Raw genomic sequence first — 25,900 nt, 5'->3', positions numbered from 1 at the left:
CTGTTCTGTTCATTACAAATAGCCACTAGCCATATGTGATTATATTTGCAATGTGGCTAGTACCAATTAAGATGTATTGTCAGTATAAAATACAGACTTAGAATAAAAACGGAATGTGAAATAACCTCAGAACTTTTTACATACTATATAGGTTACATGTTAAAATGATAACATTTTGGATATATTGTATTAAATAAGATATATTTTTAAAGTTAATTTTACCTGCTTTTTTTCTTTTTACTTTTTAACATTACTAGAAAATTTAAAATTACATATGTGGCTCCCATAACATTTCATTGGACAATACTACTTCAGAACTCTAAGACAATCTTGAGAGCAAGGGAGGTAAAAAAGTATATTCAGCCAAAATTCTACTAATGAATTAACTGAAGATGACAGAATTTTCATCATTCCATGAAAATATTTAATAATAATTCATCAACAATATACTAGAGTTGGTCCTCTCACATTTAATGATGTTCATATTGTTAAAACTTTATTTCTACCTTTAAACATTACAAAAAGATAAAATTTCCAAATGGTTGACCAAATAAACAGGTGTTGATAATGTTTACTGCAGCAATATTATCACTAATATACACATAATAAAAATGTTAAATGGCAGAGTTAAAAATAAATTTCACCAAAATCAGAAATGGGAAGTTTCCTTACGTTCAATATGTTACACTGCTTGCTGCCCAGCCTACCAAATATTAATCTGAGCCTAGAGTACATGAAGCACCCACAGGCACTTGTAATCTAATTCAATACGCATCACGTACACAAATTCCTCCTTTCACAAGAAGTGATTTTTTGGAAAGTCTAAATATTATGCATTGTATAAAAATCTAAACCTCTTCCTCCATGTACTACTGCAGCTCCGAATCCCTGACACCAGAGAGTAGTAAGAAAAAAGCGATACTGGGGTACTGCCAATGGGGAAAAAAATGGAAGGAGAAATAAGAGGTGGGAGACAAAGGAGATTAAGGAGAAACTACTACCTAAGAAGGTGATGAACTGGGGTGGGGAGGGAAGGAAACACAGAAGAAATAAAACTTGGAAGAGGGGGAAAATGTTAAGTAGAAGGGTAGATGGAAGGATGAAGATACAGGAAAGAGAAAAAAAATAGAGAAAAACCTCATCCATTTTATTTATTTTATATTTAATTTTAATTTAATTTATTTTAATTTAATTTTATTATTTTATTTTATTATGGAGTTTAGAGAGAGAGGAAGGGAGAGGTAAAGAGAGAAACATTAATTGACTGCCTCCTGCACATGACCTCTCTTGGTACATGGCAGGACACTCAACCAACTGAACCACACTGGCCAGGGCAAAACCTCATCCATTTTAAATGTGAGGAAACTGAGGCCCAGAAAGGAGTCAGGCAATTAGCTCCAGGTCACCCACTTGTTGACACCAGGTTTCTGGTTCAGCACCTTTGTTTCCACAATGCCAGATTAAGACAAGAGAAAATGCTAGCAGGAAAGGGGACAGAGACTGGCAGGAAAGAGGAAGAAAGGCCCAATAAGAGAGGTGAGATCCAGGAGGGCAGAGATTGGAGGGTATGACCTCTGTCCTGGCAACCTCAAATGCCTTTTACACGACAAGCAGGCCCCGGCCAGTCACTTCAGTTTCCTGCTAGTATTAAAATTATTTCAGTGTTTGGATTGATGACTCACAGAATGTTCTGACTGCAAGGGAGCATGCAACATGGAGCAACAGATGGTGAGCTCATCTTCCAAACATCTGTTTAATCAAGAGGCACACACCTCCAGCTTCCTCTCATATGTCTTTATATATTAAAACAAAACAAAAAACAAAAACTGGCCGAAGTTCAAAGGTTAATGTATAACATTTACTATATGACCTACGTGGATCACGTAACCCCCAAGCTGGTACCCAATATTTTGGTTCCAGACTATCACTTGAGTGTTGGCTTTGCAGACTTGATAATTAAGAGTTAAAAATCAAACCAATAATTCTTAATCACACATGTGACTTTTTCAAAGAAAAACGCTACTGTATATGGTCAAACTTTTTCTCTATAGGCTCAGATAAGAATAATGGTTGAATATCAAGAAAAATTACTTTTTACTTTTGCATAGCATCTTCATGATCTTTTTCTTTTTTTTAAAGGTGCGTAGAAGCCCTGACTGGTTTGGCTCAGTGGACAGAGCGTCGACCTGCGGACTGAAGGGTCCCAGGTTCGATTCTGGTCAAGGGCATTGTACCTTGGTTGCGGGTACATCCCCAGTGGGGAGTGTGCATAAGGCAGCTGATCGATGTTTCTCTCTCATCGATGTTTCTGACTCTCTATCCCTCTCTCTTCCTCTCTGTAAAAAAATCAATAAAATATATTTAGAAAAAAATAATAATAAAAAAAATAAAGGTGTGTAGAAGTTGGGATACTTTTTTCCCCAAGACTTAAATCTTTCCGAAGTCCATCTTAGGGAATCAAAACTAAACTGCTAGTCAAGAGAGTCTGAATCTTGTTTAGATTTCACAGCTAATAGTAACATTAGTAGAATATATAACTTGTGTTTTTATTACTAATCCCATTAGTAAACAAAACTAGGTTTAAGAAGAATTAAGAATTTATTTAAAACTTCCTAACTTGAAATTTGCTTATTTTGAAGTTGGGCTAAACTGGTTCAACAGAAATATCATTATGCCACAAATTATATTCTGATTTTAACACAAAACATAAAAATAAGATACTCCCCCCAGTGGTCATACAATGGAATAACAATATATTTCTACTGAATTACCAATAAAGAGGTGAGAAAACTAAAGTTTTGAGTAGTAAAAAAATTATGCCCGGCTTCAGTGGCTCAGCTGTGGAGCATCGACTTATGAACCTGATCACAGTTCGATTCCCAGTCAGGCTGCGGTCTCGATTTCCAGTAGGGGGCATGCAGGAGGCAGCCAATCTATGATTCTCATTCTCTCTCTCTCCCTCTCTCCACCTCTCTGAAATCAATTAAAATATATATTTTTAAAATTATGATGAAAATAGCCTCAGTTACAAATAATTCATAATCTCCACCATAATTATTCTATAGTGAAGGAATTAACTCAAATGCCTTTCTGCATATTCAAGACCACTCATGTATGACAGATACTCACACACAAAAGGACCAAAACAGAGTTCCTTGAGGCAGATGGCTCTTATCATCTACACCAATGCATATGAAGTTTTTCTTTCCCTATCAGGACTACTTATAATTAACTGTCTACCTATGAAAACAATCCAAAAGTTACTGATGTGCTTCCTTCAAAACCAAGAGAAAATTCCTCTTGATACCACTCTGAGGTTTCTCAAACATTTGCAGTTTAACTGTTTATTAGAAAATAGCTATCTAGTTTACTCAAGTTCCAATGTTTCATTATATCCTCACTTTATCAAACTTTAAAAAGGATAGCTAGTGACTATTTTAAGTTGTGAATAAATGAATAATCAAATGCAAACAGGTCTTTCTAGAAACAAAGGAGGGGAAAAAGATTCTCCTGAGTCAGAAGGCCCAACTTAAAGTGACACTCCCAAAGATAATCTTGAAGACTTAATTTTATCTTAAAAATTCAACATATTTTACATTCTGCTCTGTTGCGTCCATTTCTTTATATATTAAAACAAAACAAAAAACTTGCCAAAGTTCAAAGGTTAATGTATAATATTTACTATATGACCTAGAATATCCTCAGTGTACATATTACAATCTAAGAAGTTTGAGACTAAACATCCTCTGAGATCTAACCCTTCTGACACTAATGTTCTAGATCTAGGTCAAACTTACACCAAATATTTTGAAACCAGAGAGAAAATACTGACAGTTGTCCAGCTGTAGCAGTTAAGCCAATCTCTTTGATCATTAAGAGAGTGAAGCTAAGCAGCCCAATCAAGGATCAGAAGAATCATGGCTTGACCTGTCACAAATTCTGGACATTTTCAATAAATAAAGCCAAAACAAGTGGGAAACCCTCTGCACTGCTCAGTACTCCCATGGCAGCTGCCTCCGTGTCTGTGTGTGTGTGTGTGTGTGTGTGTGTGTGTGTGTGTGTGTGTGTGTGTGTGTGAATGTCCATGTCTTGTTAATGAAATCTGTTTCTTTGACACTCAGGGGTGACATCCTACTATATAAGCAATTTTATGTACTAGGGCTTTCCCACCCCATTTTGTTCACACTCCAGAAATCCTGTTGCCTGGCCAGTGTTGCTCAGTGGTTGAGTGTCGACCTCTGGTCAGGGCACATGCATGGGTTGCGAGCTTGATCTCCAGTAGGGGGCATGTAGGAGGCAGCAGATCAATGATTCTCTCTGATCATGGATGTTTCTATCTCTCTCTCCCACTCCCTTCCTCTCTGAAATAAATTTTATATATATATATATGGAATTCTTTTAAAATACAAGTCATATTATAAAATTTGAAAATAGTAAATAGAAACAAATATTTTGCTACAAATTCACAACTGTCAGGAGTGAATGAGTGTATCACAACACTGAGTAAGTAAAGGTACTTCAGGAAGCACATTGTTAGGTTTGTCCATTTCAGGTCAGAAGTGGGTACAAAAGGATATACAGGGTGGGGCAAAAGTAGGTTTACAGTTGCTCGTTTGGAAAATAATTCTAAATAATAATATGAGAATAAACTGTTTCATGTATTCACAACTGTAAACATGTTTTTGCCTCACACTGTATTTCAAGACTCTGAAAGCAATTTTAAAAGAATGCTTCTGAGAATGACTGCATCATTGAAATGCACGTATTATCACTAACCTGGGCAATGTACATTTGATTGGATAAGTTCTTGTCATATTCCTTTACAGTTATATTTTTTTAATGATTAAGGACTAGAAAGTTCAAAATTTTTAAGTTTCAGGGCTAGTTTGAACAAAATAAAGTCTTTCCTCACACCTCAACCTTCATAATGTTAATAATTTTAGCAGCTTGATTAAAGTGACTCCATTTTATATATTTCCTGCCTTCAGTTTTTCCTCGGTTTCATGGCTGTAGCACAAGTGACACCACTGGCCCTGTAGTGTTCTCTTTAACACCATGTATAAATCTTGTAATAAAAAAAATACAACTAAAGTGAAAATGAAATAACCAAATCTCTGTCATTCTTATTTCTTTTACCTCTCTTTTTCCTTATAATCGTTCCTCCCGAAAATTATTTTGGTGGAATGCAGTGTTGTGGATGAACTGTTCAGCAAAATAGTTTTAAACTGAAGTTATTGAAATAACACTGGTTAATAACATTATGTAATTTTCAGGTGTACAAGATTGTAATTCAACATCTGTGTTTCCTACCATTACCATATACTTGACCCCCTTTAGATTTAACAACATATTGTACTTGTTATTTAAATAGTAGTATTTTTCCTCATGAATACTTCCGGAAACCAATCATTGTCCCACTAATAGAAAGATGTGGACAGGAAACTGGGAAGGCTGGTCAACAACCTTAAATGTTTTAATCACTCACTGTTTAGTAAAAACATTGTTAGCTGAAGCAGCCTCCACCTCTGTTTCTCCTATGTAAATTTCTGTTATTGGAATTTCCTGCCTAAAGGTTATGGGCGTATCCCATAGTCTCAAAAAAAGGGATTGCAAGGCCAGAGCAAGGGGTAGTCCTTCCACTGGAGTTGGGCTCCCGCCTGGCCCCCAATATTTCCAAATTAATACTTTTCCAAGTCTCTTTTCATTTGTGTGCGGCCTTCTCCAGAACCCGAACCCAGAACCACGCGGGACATGAAAGGGGTTCCCACAGAATACTATCCATCAATTATCATCCATCAGCCACCTCAATAAGCACTGTGAGGCTGCAGTCAAGAACTATTTGTTCACATCCCATGATAACATGTATGTATGTATGTATGTATGTATGTGTCTATGTACCTATCGAATCATATATCTCAGAACAACAGAACCACATGCCATTCCCCTCTCCTCACCATCACACAGAAAGAATCATTTGATTTTACAGAGACCTTGCCACAGACACCAAGTTCTCTAAGTCTGCTAGGAACTCCAAAACTAATTGTAAACTTTTGCATAAGAGGTGCCAGATTCAACACTTCATGAATATGTACACTTATTTTTGGAAGCTTGTATTTTTCTAAATCCAACTGAAATTCAAAGAAATATTAATAAAATTAAAGCTATAGCAATCACCTTTGGGACATCATCAGAATATCAAGCCATTGTGCCTGTAGCCCTTCGGTGTGCCAGGAAGAAATCAAAAGAGTGCCATGATTTTACATAAAAAAATTTGACCAACCAACATACTATGTCAATCATCTTATAATGTCTCCTGTAGGTGCAGAGGAGGATCTTCCCTTATTACTAGTTTAAAAAAAAGAAAAGAAACAAGTAAAAAACAAGTATCAATCCACCAGCTTACTGAGCTGATGTCATAAAAGTGACCGGGAGAATTCCTCATTTCCCTTAACACTCAGGTGTTTCAAACACCTCCAATGTATCTTGCATTTAACTCTCAGGAATGCAGTCTCCTAGTTTCCCAGAGGGAAGTCTTTTAAATCAGGAAGCACAAATTCATCACTTCTCTACTGCTCTTTGGAACTGCCTTAGCCCATCTGTCTCAGTTAAATAGAACATGAAGACCATGATGCCAAGAAGCAGGGATGTAAACGTCTGTACACCTATGCAGATACTGCTCACAAATATAGGCATCCTGTGCAGGTGTCTTTTGAGGGTCCTGGGGAAATGGAGATGTGTGAGAGTCTTCCACCAATGCCAATTAAAATACAGCTCAAATTTCATGCCCTGCTTTATTTTGTACAGTGCCTTCTGGGACCCCAGTAGAACTTTTCAGAAATATTAGAATAGGGAGCACCCTTTCCTGGGAGAACATTTGGGAGGATGAAGGGAGAGGCTGTGGAAATGGAGGCCAACTGCACCACTGCTATCAGCATCACCCATCATTCTAGTTTGAGCTGTGTCCTTGTTATATGTAGCTATGCAAAACAAATGCCAGGTAAGGCTGTGCCTGTGTGTTATCACAAGCTGACTTGTACACTGAATTATTTCAACGAGAAAGAAGGACTTCCAAGAGCAATTACAGGTCAGTGAAACAACATTTGGAATACCGGAAAAGAAAGCTTGTTTCACTCATTGATTTGTTTAAAAGTAGAGTCTACTTTGATGTGCCAGCCACTATTCTATTCTAAACTGGGATCGAGCATTGAACTTGCCTGATGAGTTATCTGCTCTCATAGCACTTATATTCTAACAGAGAGAAAACAAATGAAAAATAAAATTCTAGACTGGGATAACTATTATGAAGGAAACTAAAGAGTGATGCTCTCAGACAGTAAGAAAGGGCAGGAGGCTATTCTAGGTAAAAGGCTTAGGAAGCCAAAATCAAGAAAATGTATGACAGAATTTTAAAAAACCAACAAACTCCAGGAAGGCTCACATCTGAAAAAGAAATAGGGTATAAATAACATGGGAGATAGATCATCAGAACCTGGAAGATCATGTTCACACATACTTAAGATTTACTTTCACACAAGACACTGCTGCTGTTCTTTCCTTAGTTGTTTTTACAACCTTCAAATTACTTCAGAAACAAAGCAAGAGTATAAAATGAGATGACTCAGATACTAAGTTAAACATTAGTGAAATGAGTGGAAATTTCACAATAACACAAAAATCTAAACAAAAATGTCTAGCTGTAATCTAAAAAGTACTTCCAAGAGTTGTTTCTGAACTTCAGTGAAGATAGATGTGACTAAACCATCTTTGAAAATACTGCTATAACTAGACCTTCTGTTAAACACAGATGTCACACACTTCTTGAAACTCACCATTATGAACTGAACTGTGTCCCCGAAAGTGGTAAGTTGAGGTTCTAACCCTCAATACCTCATAATGTGACCTTATCGTCTTACCGAATAAAAGAGAAACATGCAAATTAACCATCACTCGCTATGCCCATAGCCAATCAGAGTGAGAATGCAAATTAACCCAACAAAGATGGAGGTTAATTTGCATATGCAGGCGCAGAGCAGCAGGGAGGGGCGGGACGCCTGCTATGAGGGGAAGGAGGGCGGCAGAGGGAGCTACAGGAGCGGTGCTTCGAACAGAAGCGAGGACTTGCTGGCTCCCGGGCGGCTGGGAGTGAAGCCAGGGGAAGGAAGGGCTATTCTTGCACAAATATCGTGCAACAGGCCTCTAGTTTAGAAATAGGATCTTTACAGAGGTATTCAAGTTAAAATGAGGCCATTAGGGTGGGCCCTAAATCAATGAAGGACTGGCTGGCTTCCTTATAAAAGGAGAAGTTGGGACAAAGACAGACACACATATACACAGGGAGAAAGCCATGTGAACATGAAGGTAGAGATAGGGTACTGCACCTACAAGCCAAGACATACTGAAGATTGCCAGCAAACAGTCAGAAGCTAGGAAAGAGGCACGAACACTGTCCCTCACAGCCTCAGAAGGAATCAACCCTTCTAGCACCTTGATCTCAGACTTCCAGCCATCAGAACTGTGACAATTTCTGTTGTTTAAGCCACTCAGTCTGTGGGACTTTGTTAAGGCAGCTCTAACAAATGAATACACTCACGAACCTAACAGCAAAGAAGTATAAAAAGGGTAAACCCACAAGTACAAAGAGAATGTTTAGAGAAAATTACAGGAAATGAAAGAGGTCAAGTTTTTGAAAGACAAAAAATTGAGGAAAAAAAAAAGACAAGGAAGTGCTCATACAAAGCCCACGTTAATGGAGGTATGCAAAAAGAAAAAAAAAAAAGAAAAAAAGAAAAGAAAGAAATTTATAAAAATGAGAACGATAAAATTTCCTGGAGTCGAAGACACAATTTTCCAAATTGAAAGTTCCCATCAAATGTCCAGGACAAAGAATGGAGAGGGACTGCACTTTTGTTGGCTCCACCAAAGGCAGTAAGGGACAGAAAGATGCCAAAAGACAATGTTAAAGGCTCCGCAACTTCTTTAAGGGCACAGGATTAAGAAACCTTCAGTGGGCAGAGCTACACAAAGCAGATACACATCATGCTCTCAATCAGAGATGCATAGTATCCCAGTGCTTGGCCACTTCCCAAACAGTTCATGAGAACACACAGCCGCAAATGATTCTGCTTGTGAGGTAAAGCTTCACCAGACCTGAGAAGCACCCACTACATTCTCTTGTGTTTTTATGCCCTTCTGACTGACTGAGGCCAATGACATAACTGCCTTTTAACCAGGAGCAAGTATACAAAACAAGCCCAGGACTGGAGGTTCACCATGAAGCCAGGTTAAGAAGGGCACTACACAGGTGTTCCAATCACTCCCTGACCATGAACGGTCCAGGAACCAATAATGAAAATCACAAATGAAGGCAATTCATCAAGAGATGAGAAAGTAAGGAGAGACTTTTTAAAAAGATACAGTAAAGGTGCTAAAACAAGTAAAAATCTTGAGAAAATGGGAAACGATAGAAAAAGAGAAGTAGAGGGAGAGAGAAACAAATGTAAAAGCTGGGACTTCAAATTATTTTCATTCTAGCATTTTATAGCCAGCCTACCAATTAAGTAGGCTAGACCAGTGGTCAGCAAACTCATTAGTCAACAGAGCGGCAAACCGCGGCTCGCGAGCCTCATGTGGCTTGCGAGCCACAATTTGCCGACCACTGGGCTAGACTAAATTTCCAGACATGTAAGGTGTCTCATAGACATGACCTCCTCTAATCCCTTTCTCAAAAAGCTACAGGAGGATGAGCCCACCAAAATGAGGAAGCATGCTGAAAGGAATATCTAGTAAACAGGACAAACACTGGATAAATTACTGGGATTCAGGTGAGGTATTGACTGCACTGGGAAGTTTTGTAGTTCTGTCAGAAACTGGATGCCTGAATTTTGATTGGTACTGAGAAGCATAAGCCAAAAAAACAATTACGTCCAGAGAAAACAAAATTTTGAATAGGAAAAGAAATAAAATCATTGCACATGCTTCTTTTGAACAATATTTAGTCATGAAAATAAGAACACTGAATATTGAGAAAATAAATTATGATACAGCCCTAACTAGTTTGGCTCAGTGGATAAGAGCGTTGGCCTGCGGACTGAAGGGTCCCAGGTTCGATTCCAGTCAAGGGCATGTACGGCAGTTGTGGGCAATCAGGCTGGCAGGGGAGGGCAGTGGGGGCGATCGGGCCGCAGGGGAGGGCAGTTGGGGACGATGGGCCGGCAGGGGAGGGTAGTTGGGGGCGATCGGGCCAGCAGGGGAGGGCAGTTGGGGGCGATCGGGCCAGCAGGGGAGGGCAGTTGGGAGCAATCGGGCTGCAGGGGAGGGCAGTTGGGGGCAACCAGGGGAGGGCAGTTGGGGACGATGGGCCGGCAGGGGAGGGTAGTTGGTGGCGATCGGACCGGCAGGGGAGGGCAGTTGAGGGCAATGGGCCAGCAGGGAAGGACAGTTGGGGGTGATCGGGCCACAGGGGAGGGCAGTTGGGGGCGATCGGGCCACAGGGGAGGGCAGTTACGGGTGATCGGGCTGGCAGGGGAAGGCAGTTGCAGGCGATCGGGCCAGCAGGGGAACGGTTAGGAGGCGATCAGGCTGGCAAGCAGAAGCGGTTAGGGGCAATCAGGTAGGCAGGGAGGCAGGCAGGCGAGCGGTTAGGAGCCAGTTGTCCCAGATTGTGAGGGGGATGTCTGATTGCCAGTTTAGGACCAGTCCCACAAGGATCGGGCCTAAACCGGCAGTTGGACATCCCCCGAGGGATCCCAGATTGGAAAGACCGGCAGTTGGACATCCCCCGAGGGATCCCAGATTGGAAAGGGTTCAGGCTGGGCTGAGGGATACCCCCCAGTGTACGAATTTCATGCATCGGGCCTCTAGTAAGAAATGAATCCTCATCTTGCATAGTAGGAAATGCATAGAAAATGTCTAAAATATAAAATCCAAGTTATCCTATATCAGTGGTTGGCAAACTGCGGCTCGCGAGCCACATGCCGCTTAGCGCGGTTTGCCGCTCTGTTGACTAATGAGTTTGCCGACCACTGACCTAGACTCTCGATTCCAATAATTATAGGCTGTTGTTGTTCCTTGTGATTAAGCCCCTATCCCAGTGGTTGGCAAACTCATTAGTCAACAGAGCAGCAAACCACGGTTCACGAGCCGCCATGTGGCTCACGAGCTGCAGTTTGCCGACCACTGTCCTATATAATAAAAGCCTAATATGCAAATCGACCAAACGGTGGAACGACCAGTCTCTATGATGCGCACTGACCACCAGAGGGCAGACACTCAACACAGGAGCTGCCCCTAGACCGCAGACCCCAGGCCAGCCAAGGCAGGTGCCAGCGGGGGACCCCGATTGTCCTACCGGTCACCCCACAGATCGGCCCTGATCACCAGCCAGGCCTAGCGACCCTACCAGTGCACAAATTTTGCGCACCAGGCCTCTAGTAGTAGTATAAGCATACAAACATGGACTTAAATCCCACAAGAAACAGGTAAGAGTTGATAGAAGTTGCTTCTATTAAGCAGTATCAGCAGTGAGAAAGAGACTGGTGTTTTTCATAATATAGCTCAAAGTACTATTTTAACTTTCAAGCTATATATAAAAAATAATACATGTAAACATTTTAAAGATAAAACTATTATGTGAGTCAGCCTTATAAAAAAAACATATTTACAGAAATGAAAACTATGGAAAAGAAAAAATAAACACCAAACAAATATAAACACTGTGGGTTTGGTTTTGCTTTTAATTAGGAAAAGCTCTTTAACTCTTGATATCAGCATATATGGCCCATTTGAGCTTTAAGTATGTGTCATTAACAAAACAAAACAAACCAGGGAATTTAAGTATAGCAAAGTTCCTATAAGTTATCTAGTTCAGCAGTCGCCAACCGGTGGTCCGTGGACCACTGGTGGTCCGTGAGGCCCAAAAGGTTGGTGGCTGCTGATCTAGTTCACTCACTAGGGGTAAGAAAATGTCCTAACACAAAAGCCCTTTTCTCTCTTTTTAAAAAAAAATATATTTTTATTTATTTCAGAGAGAGAGGGAGAGGGAGAGAAATATAGAAACATCAATGATGAGAGAGAATCATTGATGGGCTGCCTCCTGCATGCCCCACATTGGGGATGGAGCCTGCAACCTAGGCACGTGCCTTAATAAGAATTGAACTATGACCTCCTGGTGTTGACCCTGACTGAACCACTGAGTCATGCCAGCTGGGCCAAAAGCCCTTTTCCATTCTATGGTGAGGATACCAGCAAAAGACTTATTGAACATTCAGAAAATTAAAAAAAAAGAAAAAAAAAGAAAATCACCCACCTTAATACATGTATATTAGTGTTTTTCAAATAGAATAAAATTTCATGTAGTTTTATTATTTAGGGAAATTTTTAGAAAAAACAATTAGATTTCATAGAAAAATGTTAATTACTTAGCCACTTCATGAACTAGCTAGCAACAGAATTATTCTTTGCAGTTAAGCATTCATCTGCACTATTACAGGGTGGCACAAAAGTAGTTTACAGCTGTTTGTATGGAAAATAATATAATACTTAATAAATAACACAGGAATAAACTCTGTTTCATGTACTTACAACTTTAAACCTACATTTGCCCCATCTTATATAGAAGACAGCTCTGCTTTCTAAACAAAGATAAGGCTCCACCTACAGGCCTGGACAACAAAATTCAGAGATAAATTTTAATGACAAAATTCACAAGGCTTAAATTTAGAAACATGTAGTGCATAAAATTTATATACAATATTACTAACTTATAAAAGTATATTTTCTATTTTGACACTATAAAAGTAAAAATTCTGGGTCAAAACAAATTTTGAGCAAGCACATGAAGCAATCATATTTTTATTCAAGACACAAACACCTTTCAACTAAACATATTCTCATGCTAAAAATATAAGCACAAAAGCTCTCTCCAAGATACCTTCTCTAACTTATACTCAATCACTCATGCAGTACTCTCTTCTTAATCCCTCCCTACAGCAGTTTTATAAAAGTCTACTTTATGTAATAGACTTAATTCCACCTACAAGACTTCCAGCTACTTCAGGGACAAGAGAGATGTTCTAGTTCCTTTTTTCTCCTTTGCCTAGTGTGTCTCCACACTGTCTCATCTAGTTAGAGCTCCTAGCCTGCTGCCCTGTCTCTGCATCTAGGCAGCTTGTGGCTCTGATTTAATACACAACCTCATCTAATCCTCAGAATCAACCCATCAGTAGGTATTATTTCCATTTTACAGGTGATACAACTGAGTAAACTATATACCAAAAGTGTACTCATGAATTTGGGAATTCCTAAACGTTTATAAATGTATTTCTGTATAAGTGAGAGGTTCTTCTGTATTGAACAATTGGTAAATACCAAGTCATTTATTCAATTACAATAAGTAAAACACCATTAAAACTTCATTAGAGAGAATGTATCCACACATGTAGTTACCAAATGAGTCAAAATAATACAGTGAAGCCTTGGCCAGTTTGGCTCAGTGGTAAGAGTGTCAACCCTCAGACCAAGGGTTTGATTCCCAGTCAAGGGCACATACCTGGGTTGCAAGTTTCAATCCCTGCTCTAGGTCAGGGCTTGTGCAGGAGGCAACCAATAGATGTGTCTCTCTCACATCCATGTGTCTCTCTCTCTCTCTTTCCCCCTTCCTCCCCCCCTTACACTCTTATCAAAAAACAAAACAAAACAAACAAAAAAAAACACAATGGAAAAAATATCCTTGGGTAACGATTAAAAAACAAAAAAATAAACTAAAAGTCAGATATTCAACAAAATTAGGGGTTTCAACTCGCTATCCACAAGGTGATGGGACAAGGGTTCCTGAATAGAGTAAGAGGCTAGAAGCTCTGTCCAACTCTGAAATGTTGTTAACTCAGTACTCCTACACACAGTCCAGTCCCCATGTAATCCAGGAATTATAGTGTAGTTTTCAAATCAGGAATAGTAAAAAATACCAGGGAAAATCCTTGAAGAAGGTATCATATTGTATACTGATATCCCATGTCTCATGAAAGTCCAACTGAGTCCACTTCTCCTTCTAAACAGAATCCCTTTGCTCTCAAGCTGAGCCCAACAATAATAGTTTTCGATACTCAGTCCCAACTCAGCAGTGATGTGCTTGCATTGTGGCAGGCAGACAGCTTCCCTCTTTCCACAGCAAACACCAAATAGGCCTGGTGAGACTGAATCACCTCCACTGTTTTCTTGGCTGGTATTCTCTCCCTAATATAGTTGGATTTGCATACACCAATGATTCAGAGAAATCCAAGGTCCCTATAAAGATGGCATTAGTCTATCAGGAGTTTATAGATGCTAACATTAACAGTAAGTTATCCAGTTCTATCTAATAAAGTCAAAACAAAACCATAAATTTGATTTAAGCATGTCAAATAGGTGCACAGAATTCTCATAGTCCTTGGGCAATATGGTGGCACAGGGGCACTGGCATTAAGTCAACACCAACAGAAAATGAGGCTAACATATATACCTTGCAGGGTTGTTTTAACTCTTAAAGAGATAATTTATGTAAAGCACAACACCTCACCAGAAGATGTTCAATCATGTAACTGTAATAATGACAATCTTTTGCAAACATGAAACACCTTCTAGAAACATTGTGTTTTTAAAAAGTAGGCATCAGACCCTTTTGAAGACTAAGAATCTCTATGATAGAGTAAATAGGTACTTAATATTCATCAAAAAAAGTTGAGATTTTAAAGAAATAATATATGGACAGACACTGGGATTTTTACAAAGAAAAATAATTACACTTAGCATCCCAAAGGAAGCAAAAAGTATTCCTTATGGTTCTTCAGTAAACCCAAGTATTCCTTGACTACGTTGGTTCAGAAGAAAGGCACATCACTTTATGAGAGCCAAAAATTTACAGGCTCAACTATTGGAGAAAGAAGTACCATACCACAATTCAAAGAACACCAATTCAGAGTTCTTAATTCACATTAACTATCTGATGGTTTTACTGTCTTATTACAATACAGAATCATATAATCAAATTATCAGATGTCTTTATATTAAATAGATTATGCCCAAATACCTTTTAAGAGCTATTCTGGACACTCCTCTTTTAGAATGAGTTAAATACCAAGTCTCTAGTACAGCTGGACATACCTATGTTGCTAGGAGCAGTAAGTGCCACATCATAATGCACTAAATAGATTAGAACCATCCTGACCATTATACAATTCTACTGTTTATTCAAAGGTATAAGAAAGCCTCTTAGGTAGATTTCAATTCCAGATTAACCAATGAACTTTTTGTTTATAATTATGATAGTTTCTATTTAAAAGATAGCAAATTGCCCTAGCTGGTTTGGCTCAGTGGATAGAGCGTCGGCCTGCGGACTGAAGGGTCCCGGGTTCGATTCCGGTCAAGGGCATGTACCTTGGTTGCGGGCACATCCCCAGTGGGGAGTGTGCAGGAGGCAGCTGATCGATGTTTCTCTCTCATCGATGTTTCTAGCTCTCTGTCCCTTTCCCTTCCTCTCTGTGGAAAATCAATAAAATATATTTAAAAAATAAAAAATAAAAAAATAAAAGATAGCATATTTACTATAGATTTAAATCAATTATCTTTCCCATCATATTTCAAAAGTAGGTGAATGAAGAAAGCCAGTTACTAAAGAAGTTATTTGTTACCATATGCCTATCTTTTTTCTTGCAGTAAAATCACTAGTTCCAACTTTAGAATTTCTGAAGGATGCTTTCCCCATCACCAGCTTCTCCTCTTTTCCTAATTACTTAGTTATAGCTACTAAATAATTTTTAAACCTGCATCCTGGCACCCCTTTTGAAATATTAGTTTTTAACAACCGTGTTTCCTTAGTCTTTTCAAATTCATGTCCCCTTACACCCCCATAACATTACTTAAAATTTCAACTACATTAACAAGTGACCACAAAAATTAAAAATCAAAACAATGGGAGAGAGCACACCAGACCTTCAAAAAGTTTCCAATGCACCGAAAATAACAGGGCTTAGAGCTCAACTACTCCAGCTTACTGCATTTGAGCTCCTTCTGTACAACCTATGAAGATTCATCATTTCCTCTTTCCCCTTCACAACTACTTTTAAAAATCAACAGATCCTGTCCCTATGGCCATATTTCAAAGGTGCCCATATTTAAACATTCCTTCCTTCCCTCCTCAAATACTACTTTTTACTAGAATCAGACAAACCTTCAAGGCCAGCTTCTTACTACTTCCATTTGACTCACTCCATCTCTCCCCTACTCTTTGCTCAGTTTACAGAAAGCCAAGGAGGCAAAATGACCAGGCAAGTGTCTGAAAATTAAGGAGACAATAGTTATTTACTCTAATATCAATTAACAGCTAGAGGAAAGTCATAGATGACTTGAGAGCAAACACAAAGTAATACAGAGAACACTGAAAAACATATCAACACATGTAAAAGAGGTGTGAGTCCTACTTCTGAAGGTAATCAAGGAAAGTAAGTACTCAAGAAAATTAAATGTTTGAGACAGGTGGAGATGGTAGGGAGAAAAATGAATTGAGAGAACTGAGATGAGAAATTTAGATTTGCTAAAGCAGGTGAGAACAAATCATTGTGGATACTTGAACAGGAAAGATAAAAAGATCTAGGAATTGAAAAGAACTTAGAATTTGTAAATCACTTTAAATTGTATTTATACTTTTCCTGGTTGAAAAAAATAATTTGATGTAGCTCAGACAAATATGAGTAAACAATAAATTAAGATAAGGGAATTAGACAAAAATAAGAATGTGAAATGAAACAAAGGCAATATAGATGCAGTTACTATTCATAAGATTAGAGAAGTACAGATTGACTCTCGATTCCAATAATTACAGGCTGTTGTTGTTCCTTGTGATTAAGCCCCTATCATTCAAATATGCCAAAAAGTGAGATAAAGGCAATGTACCGGCTACCTGAACATCACAAGGTGTGTTTTTCTGCGAGCTAGTGTTTCTCCTCCAAAACAGTAGAAAAGCCTATTTTGGATGGCTCATGTTCAAAATATGACACCAAAGAGAGCTGTAAACACCACATAATAAAGTTCTAAATTCAAAGATTACAAAAATAGGTACCACATTCTAAATGGATTTTTAAAAGACCACACTTTCTAAGAGTTCCCCCTTCACTTTTCTAATGCATTTATGTATTCTCTCAAATTATACAGTTGACTTAAATAATCTAAAAGATCCTACTTCTAACAATCATACCTCCTGGCCTTTCAGCCATACTCTCTCTGTACAGGGGTGAAATGAAGGTAGAAAAAGGAGCTGATGCTGTAATTGTTTTGTTATGCTTTACAAGAAAAATGATTTCTGGCTCCTTTCTTCCTCATTTCTTAGTAACAATTTTAACACCAATCTAAAGTGACAAATAGGATCACTGAAATACAGCACGGAAAGGCTTTAGAATAAAAAGAATCTAAATTGTAGTCAATGAATCAAATAAAAAAAAAATGTATATTTTATCATCATTCTAATCCTAAACGTCACATTAAAGGCTTTATCTTGCATTGCAGCACAGTTTATATCCTAACGAATTCTTTTTTTGTTCTCCCTCCCTTTTTGTAAAAAATTATTGACTGATTTGAGAGAGAGAAACATTGACCCCTTTGTTCCACCCACTCATGCATTTATTCACTGGTTGCTTCTTATATGTGCCCTGACTGGAGATTGTGCTGGCAACCTTGGCATATAGGGATAACACTCTAACCAACTGAATGCCTTACCAGGGCTCCTTCCCTTTCAATAACCTGAAAACTTAGAGCTGACTCATCCAGTGGAAGGATTTCAGACCACCAGCAGACCTCTGGGCCAAGAGCTTCCTGTTGTTCCAGATCAGGAGCAGGGCTGCAGGAGGTGAGGACTGCAGAGCTGGAGTGGCCCCACCACACACAGGAAGCCACTGACTTTGGAAGAATACCCAGTTGCGGTGAGTAACTTGCCCTCATGTTTGTCTTTTGAAGAGTACAGGTGTGTGTGTGTATGTGTTTCTCTCTCTCTATATATATATATACACTAAAAACATATATACATATATATATACTAAAACATATATACTAAAAACATATATATACATATATATACTAAAAACATATACACATATATATTCTAAAAACATATATATACACATATATATTCTAAAAACATATATATACACATTATACTAAAAACATATATATACATATATATACTAAAAACATATATATATATACTAAAAACATATATATACATATATACTAAAAACATATATATACATTATACTAAAAACATATATACACATATATATACTAAAAACATATATATACATATATATACTAAAAACATATATATACATATATACTAAAACATATATATACATATATACATATATATGTTTTTAGTGTTTGTAATAGTATGTTACTAAAATAAAGAATCAAGACCATGGCAGGAAAAGTAAACTCCAAAAAGTGCAGCAAATTGCTAGCAAAGCCACCAAAACTTCTTATTCAAATACCTTCATACCAACTAGTGAGTTATTTCATCAAGAAGAAGGCAAATGATAGACCAAAAGATTCCGAGTTTCAGACAGGAGTATGTATAACTTACTTATAAAAGGGAATAAAAAGATAAAAACGGGCTTTCAAAATAAAGCCACTGCCTAGTGATTGGGCAAGTCACTATAAACACATGCACACACACACTGTCAACCACTGGGGTCAGAGCAAAACGGAAAGGATTTAAATTAAAGGGAGGCAGACGTCAGGCTTAAAGGAAAACTTCCTGATCAAATTGCTAAGCACCTAAAGGAGGTAGCTGAATCCACCTCCTAACAAGACAAAGCTTCAGGCTAAGTGTTACTGTACTGCTACACAGGAGGAAATATGCAAAGAAGCATACCCAGAGGAAAGAGTTGCTGACAAAAAAACCAAGCTATAAGTAAGTTAAATTATTAACATTTAAACTAGACATTGCAAAATATTCACTGTAATGATCATCAACTTAATTTAACCTTTTACCACCACTAATTCTTGGCATTGCCAGGATTATTCATCCAAAGCTCACAATTCAGGAAAGTTGAGTGAACTCATTCAGGAAGTGCTACCGGCTCTCAGGTCACTCACTGGAAAGGACACTGTCTGCTGCTTCCTACTTCTATTTGACAGACCTCTAAAGAGGCTCCTCTAAAAGCAGGTTCTGCCTTTGGTACCAGGCAGCAACCAGAGTCTGCCTGGTCTTCAAGGACTCCTGGTCTAGGGTAGGAGACAGTCCCGTCAGTAAACCAAAATTACAATTCACAGTGATGTAGCAATAAAGGACACAAAGCTCTCGCTAACCCTATTTGATTCTTAACAGAGGCTTTACTATAGTGGTCAATGGTTTTCACATGCTCCCATTTCCAGTTCCCCTTAAACACAGAGCTTTTTCTTGGTCTTCACCTGTGCCATCCAATTCTAAGATCATCTCATTTGTAGCATTCTATGGCCATCTCTACCAAAATTTGGGTATGGAGATACTTCAGTTTAATATACCACAACCAATTCCACATTTAATTGGATAAAAGAAGTCATTCCTACTGCCCAACACTCTTTCATGCGTGGCCTTGGGCCGTGAGCACTCAGGAGGCTGACTGCTCTTCAGGCCAGTGAGGATGCTGCACTGGGGGACCTGCCCACGTAGAGCTAAGGGCTAATCCTTCCCCTGCACCTGGATGTGGGCTCTGCTGCCCCCTCTCAACATCACCTGCCGCACTTTTCATTCTTAAGCCACTAAGAACAATCATCATCATCCCATCAACAAAGAAACCATTATGGGCCACTAATTAATTTGTAAATATTTCAAAATATATTTCAATGCTGTACTGTCAAAGCATTATGAACTAATCAGGCCAAGTTTTAATAAACAGTAACACCAAGCATCTCTACTGAGCAAAGAGCTTCAACAGGGCCTGGCTTGACCCCAAGGCAAGAGACTCTTTTTTAATTAAAAAAAAAACAAAAAAAAAAACAAACAAACAAACAAAAAAAACAGGTTTGGAATAATAATCCCCAAATGTGCATTTCAAATTAGCCTAGCAGCTTGTTAAAAAAAAAAAATACTTCAGAGCATTTCCAAATATTCAGCGTTCCAGCAATTTCTGAAAGGAAGGGTGATCCTCTGGTCCTGTAACTATGCCTCCAAAATGTCACCCCAGATTTTCAGTAAGAATAGTCAGGAGAAAACGGTGACCCGCCGGGGTTCAAAGTTGCCAGAGAAGCCCTTAGTGTAGGTATCTGAGCAAGTTCCGTTCAAACGAAGACTGGCCGAGGGGAGGGGGCTTGAGAAGAGAGAAAGGACTCACGCTTCGGGAGCCGGTCCACAACCTAGAGGCAGAAACGCCCCGCGGACACCCGGCCCACGGCAATAACTGCAACTTCCCAGCCCGGGCCCCACGTGTCACGTGCCGCGGGCGCCCCCTCCCCCAGCTCCCCCTTCCCCCCCGCAGGACCCGGGCCGGGATGGAGAGGCGGCCTCCGGCGGCACTTTCCTGGCCGCGACAGGCTTGGCTAACCCTTAGCTCGGCCTCAGCTTGAGCCTCCACGCCAGAAACCCGCGCGGGTGACAGGGGTCTCGATGACCATCACCTCGGGCAACGGCCGAGGCACCCGAATTTTTCGGAGTCTTCCCGTCCCCCCTCATGTTCCCCCGCCGGCTCGCGCCCCAGCCCATCCCGCGAGCCCGTCCCGCCACGGCGCCGGCGGGGCCGCGTCTACGTGACGGCGGCGGGCAGTGTGGGGCGCCGGCAGGGCCGGCGAGGCCCGCGCTGCCCCGAGGGTCCGGCCCGCAGGGCAGCCCTGCGCGAGCCGGAGCCCAAAACCACCTCCGAGCACAAGGACACAACGTGCGCCGCGGGCGGGACGAAGGCGCGAGGACCACGGCACCCGCTTACCTGCGGCGGGTGGGCTCCCGGCCCGCGCCGGCACCCGCGGGCAGCCGAGGGGAGGTGGCGGCTGGACGGTGACGGCGAGGACCTGCGGGGCAGAGCGGGTTCGCGGGCAGCTGAGGGGGCGGGGCAGGCCAGAGGCGCGCGGGGAGCTCCAGCGCCCGCCGCCGCCGCTACCTCGGGAGCCGCTTGGGCCGCAGGCTAGCCGGGCGGCCCTCATGAATGGGACACGGCGGCGGCGGCAGCGGCGGCGGCAGCCGGACGGCGCGCAGGCCCCGCCCAGGTCACGTGGCCCCGCTGCGCCGCCCCCCCTCGGCCTCTCGGCCTCTCGGCGGGTCCCGCTGCTTACGCGCCGCCGACGCCGCTGCCCACCTCCTACACTGCGGGACTTGGGCCCGGACCTCCCTCTTGCTCGCCGCAACCAGAGCGTTACTTTTCTAAAAATAAAGTTTCTTCTGGTCTCCATGGCAACCCTGCGGCACGTCACGTGGATCTTAGAGCCCAGTTGCCAAAAAAGAATACATATTATTAAAGTGCAAAAAAGTATAGAGCATGAATGTTTTCCACGTTTTATCATCAGTAGTGGTCTAACTGGTTACTTTCTCTTGCCCCTTTCCCCGCTCCCAAATTCTACTGCAACCCTTTTTAAATACATACTTTTTAAACAAATGGATTCAGTAGTGTATACTGTTGTTGCACACCGGTTTTTATCTTTTTGTGGCCTATTCTCTTGAAAGTTATGAATGGAAGTGCATGTATATTTCTTTCAAATGCCTTTTAATTTCTCCATATGCATCCTGTGGATGATAATTGATATACCTTTGAGGATATTGAAAAAAAAGTCATTGATATAAAGCTTCTGTGTACGAGCCCAGCCAAGGCACAGTTTCTCCCCGCAGATGGAGTGTGGTATGACTGGGCTGTGCTGGGGCAAGGGGACAGGCCCGCGGTCACGGGCTCCCCTGGGCTTGCCCTGCAGAAGGAACAGGCAACCACTTCTTCATCCAAGTGCCTTGGCCTTCCTTTAGCATCCGCCAAGCTTTGCCTCATCCTTACTAGTAATCAAGGCCCAACAGAGATGCAGGTGGTTTCACTGGCCCACGCACACTAGGAATTTTCCTCTTTTGTGCCTTTCACCTGACTTCACAAACGAAATAAAAAATTTAAAAGACGAGGACTGGAATTTTCCCTTCATATTTCATAGCATTTTATGTGTCTCTGGGGAAGTGAAATTACAGCGAAAAAAAAAAAAGCTGAATCCTCAGTTTCTGAATCAATGATATGGAAACAGTAGTGCCTTTCTCCCAGGATTGTTTTGAGACTGTCACACAATTGCCTATAAAATGCCCAGCTTAGCTTCGTGTCTGGAACCCACAACAGTGCTGTTAGTGTTTGCTTTCTTCCATTTTCCCCACTGGGACTTTTCTGTTTCTCCCAGGCTATTTTCACTACCTCTTGCCTTGGGAGGGAAAGGTTCTGCCAAGCTTCCTCTTTTCCTTCCACCATTCAGGAAGCTATAGGCATCCCTCCCAGGCTCCAATTTTACACCTCACTCTGAATGATTGGTTCACATTTCTGAGACTTCCTCATTCTTCTCTAGTGTCTAACTATTTCATGCCACCACTTAAAGCAAACTAGAGACTCATTAAATATGTGTTACATGATAGCCCTACCCTTCTTGCTCCTGATGCCTAAGAGGTGTGCGGGGAGCCGTGGAATGCCAGTGGAAGGTCAGAGGAAGGAAGCTCTTCCTTCACCTGCCCTCTGACCTCACCACCCTCCAGCTCAGCCTTGCCAAACTACGGCCCATGGGCCGGATCCGGCTGTTCTATCTGGTTCTCTTGCTCTCCCCTCCGCTCCTTTACTTTGAATTTATATTAGTTCACACAAACACTCCATCCATGCTTTTGTTCCGGCCCTCCGGTCCAGTTTAAGAACCCATTGTGGCCCTCGAGTCAAAAAGTTTGCCCACCCCTGCTCCAGCTCCATCACTTAGGAAGAAGAAGGGTGGAGGGGAAAGAATGAAGAGGAGGAAGAGAAGAAGATGCAGACTTTTTTGTCCCTTTATTCCCCCGGGCCCCATCAACTTATCTCACAGCTTCCTCCCCAGACAAGCTACCTGGAGAGAGGAGTCTCACATTTTCCACTTTTTGCAGTCCTGCCCTGCTCCTGCTCCTCTTCCACCCCAGGAACGGCTCAGACTAAAGTCACCAACAACCTTCTGGTTGTCAAAAATAATGGATCTCTTTCAGGTCTTCTTTCTCATGATTTCGATAGGGAAAGACAATATGGACCACAATTTCCTTCTTAAAACTCCTTCCTCTCATCAGCCAGAACTCCTCTGAGAGCCACACATGCCCGTGCTCAGAGACTTTAGACATCTCTACCAGCATTGCCCACAGTGATGTCATATTCAGGCCCATCATGTTTGCTTTCAAATCTGCCCCTCCTGAATCTCTGATCTTGGCTAATTGCACCATCATCCATTTAGTCATCCTAGCCAGAAACCTAGGCGGGAGTCTCATTGCCCTCTATTCCCATTCCATGTCCACCAAGTCCTGTCATTTCCACTCTCTTAAGCTCTCCACAGGATTGCCTTGTTGGCCACCTTCAGGGTCCTCCACAGTTTCATTACCATGCAGCCTCACTCTTCTAACAATCAGGCCTTCCCTCACCATGTCTTATGATTCATTGCAGGCATATTCAAGCTGGGCTCTCTGCCCTCCATTCTTTCATAGTTCTATGTACCCTCTACTCTGAATTGCAGATCTGACCCTGGCACAAATTATTAACAATCCACTGCCTAGAGGAAAAAGTCCAAGTCCCGTAGCATGGCATCCAGGATGCTCTTTTTCTCTCTCAAATTTTCTCTCCAGCTCCTAATAGCCAATATGCTTTAGCCATTCCCTTTTCAATAGGGTAATTTTTAAAATACTGATTTCTGTTTTTCTCCATGTATTTCCTCTTTCTTTCTCCCTTATAAGAATGCACCCAGCATTCTGCTTGTCTCAAGAACCTTCTGGAAAGCAGAAGTTGCCTGCAAGACACTTCCTTCCTGTCTTTAATTTCCAACACTCTAAACACCTTGAGGAACCAATCTAAGTCAGGAATGAGAGGGCCCGTGAGAAGGGTTCTATTTGAGGGAATCAGAAGTGGGCAGAGTAAAAATCAAGTCTCCCCACCCTGGAGTTGGAAGGGACGTGGTCCTATGTGCTCCCTCTGGCAGCTCCCAGGTGAGGTGATTAAGCCTTAGAGAAATGTTTGTTTGTTTGTTTGTATGCATCTCTTCTGTAAGGACAAAGACTAGTTAGCATTGTCTGAGCCATTACCAAATGCTTAGCTCTTCTAGTAATTCTAACTACAAACTTCTGAGGTAGCTGCTATTGGAAACACCAATTTATTGATGAAGAAACTGAGGCACAGAGAGGTTGAGTGACTTACTTCAGGTCTCACAGTTAGTGAGCATGACTCTGGGCTCTGTTTCCAAGCCTGCTTGACTCTCAAATCATCACCTTTCATTAGTTGCCTCTATTGTCCTACCCCAATCAATGTCTCTTTTTCTCACACTACTAGTCCACCTTGTACAGATCACTGTCATAACACTTATTCTATAGATAGTAGGTGCCCAATAAATATCTGATGAAAAATAAATGAAGATTTCCATTTCTAGTAATATACTTGGCTAGGGTGTCTGGACTAGTTTCAATGAAAACAACAACAAAAATACTGGATAAAATATTAAAAATATATTCTGGAAGGCATCTATAAACTGGCAAAAAGTTAAGAAATAGCACCAGGACAGAATAAAGGCCAGAACCCACAGAGGTAAGCAGAGCCCAAAGTCAGCTTTTGCCTGGAAGATATTTGCTGAATTTAGTGAACTTGAATATTGGTTTTTGCTGCCTGGGGTGTCTTGGGGGCAGGAGTAAAAGCCTAGTGCCTGCTTTAAGCTGGGAGTTTAATAAAACTGGAACCACAAAATCATTAAGGCACATCAAAAATTTTGTATTATATTCTTACAATTCAATTAAGTCAAGAGGAAAATTTTTAAAAAGATAACTAGAAACACCCATCTGTTTGGAAACTCAGGATAAAAAAACAAATCATATGGCTATATGACAATATTTCAATTCTTTTTTCAATAAATATTTTTACTGATTTCAGAGAGGAAAGGAGAGGGAGAGAGAGATAGAAATATTAATAATGAGAGAATCATTGATTGGCTGCCTCCTGCACGCTCCCTACTGGGGATCAAGCCCGCAACCTGGACATGTGCCCTTGACCAGAATCAAACCTGGGATCATTCAGTCCACAGGCAGATGCTCTAGCCACTGAGCCAAACCAGCTAGGGCAATATTTCAATTCTATGTATCAAATATTTGATACCATATGTGGAAGCTTGAGAGATAAAACTGAATAAGGAGTTAAAGGAAAATGTATAGACCTAAAAGCTTATATTAGAAGAGAAGATGCTTTGAAATATAGAGCAAAATAGTTAGGAAAAAACACATCAATGTAACTAAATACACCTGTACATTTTTTAGTGTTATTGTGTGCCCATAAGCTTTATGTTTACCTTAATCTCTTGTAAGACAAACTTTTACATCTTAGGACTTCCCTAACAAGCTGCAAGGAACAATTTTTTTTCAACAATGCATTGTACAGCATCCTATCTAATAAAGAGGGAATATGCTAATTGATCATCACTCCGTCACAAAGATGGCTGCACCCACAGCTGAAGCCAAGTTTCCATAAGGAGCCTTAACAAGCAATCAGCAGGGACCTGAGGCTACGTCCTCCCCCAACCCCATAGGGCTTGACAGGGGACTTCAGGCCGCATCCCCCACCCCGGCACCAGGCCAGAGGACCTGAGGCTTGACAGGGGACCTCAAGGTGTGCTTCCTGTCCTGGTGCTGGGCTAGGGGACCTCAGATTGCTCCCCCTGCCCCAGCGCCAGGCTGGGGGACCTCAGCCCACGTCCCTCA

The 25,900-nt window shown here is 40.9% G+C and overlaps 1 protein-coding gene across 2 annotated transcripts in view; it reads right to left on the bottom strand.

The window, feature by feature from the left end:
* LPIN2 (lipin 2) overlaps positions 1 to 21,211 on the bottom strand; it is a 110,520-nt gene extending 89,309 nt beyond the window's left edge. Inside the window, exon 1 of one of the 2 annotated variants that reach the window (XM_080685531.1) lies at positions 20,922 to 21,211. The gene's annotated coding sequence lies outside the window, so the exon portion shown is untranslated. Of the gene's footprint in view, positions 1 to 20,333; positions 20,427 to 20,921 lie in introns of those variants that run through there. The other variant, XM_080685532.1, reaches the window with a different exon arrangement.
* Between the last annotated feature and the right edge of the window lie 4,689 nt (positions 21,212 to 25,900).

This window comes from Plecotus auritus, assembly GCF_963455305.1.
Source record: "Plecotus auritus genome assembly, chromosome: 8".
Lineage (NCBI taxonomy): Eukaryota > Metazoa > Chordata > Mammalia > Chiroptera > Vespertilionidae > Plecotus > Plecotus auritus.
Note: the sequence above shows the minus strand (reverse complement) of the source record. Positions and strands in the feature narration are given on the sequence as shown.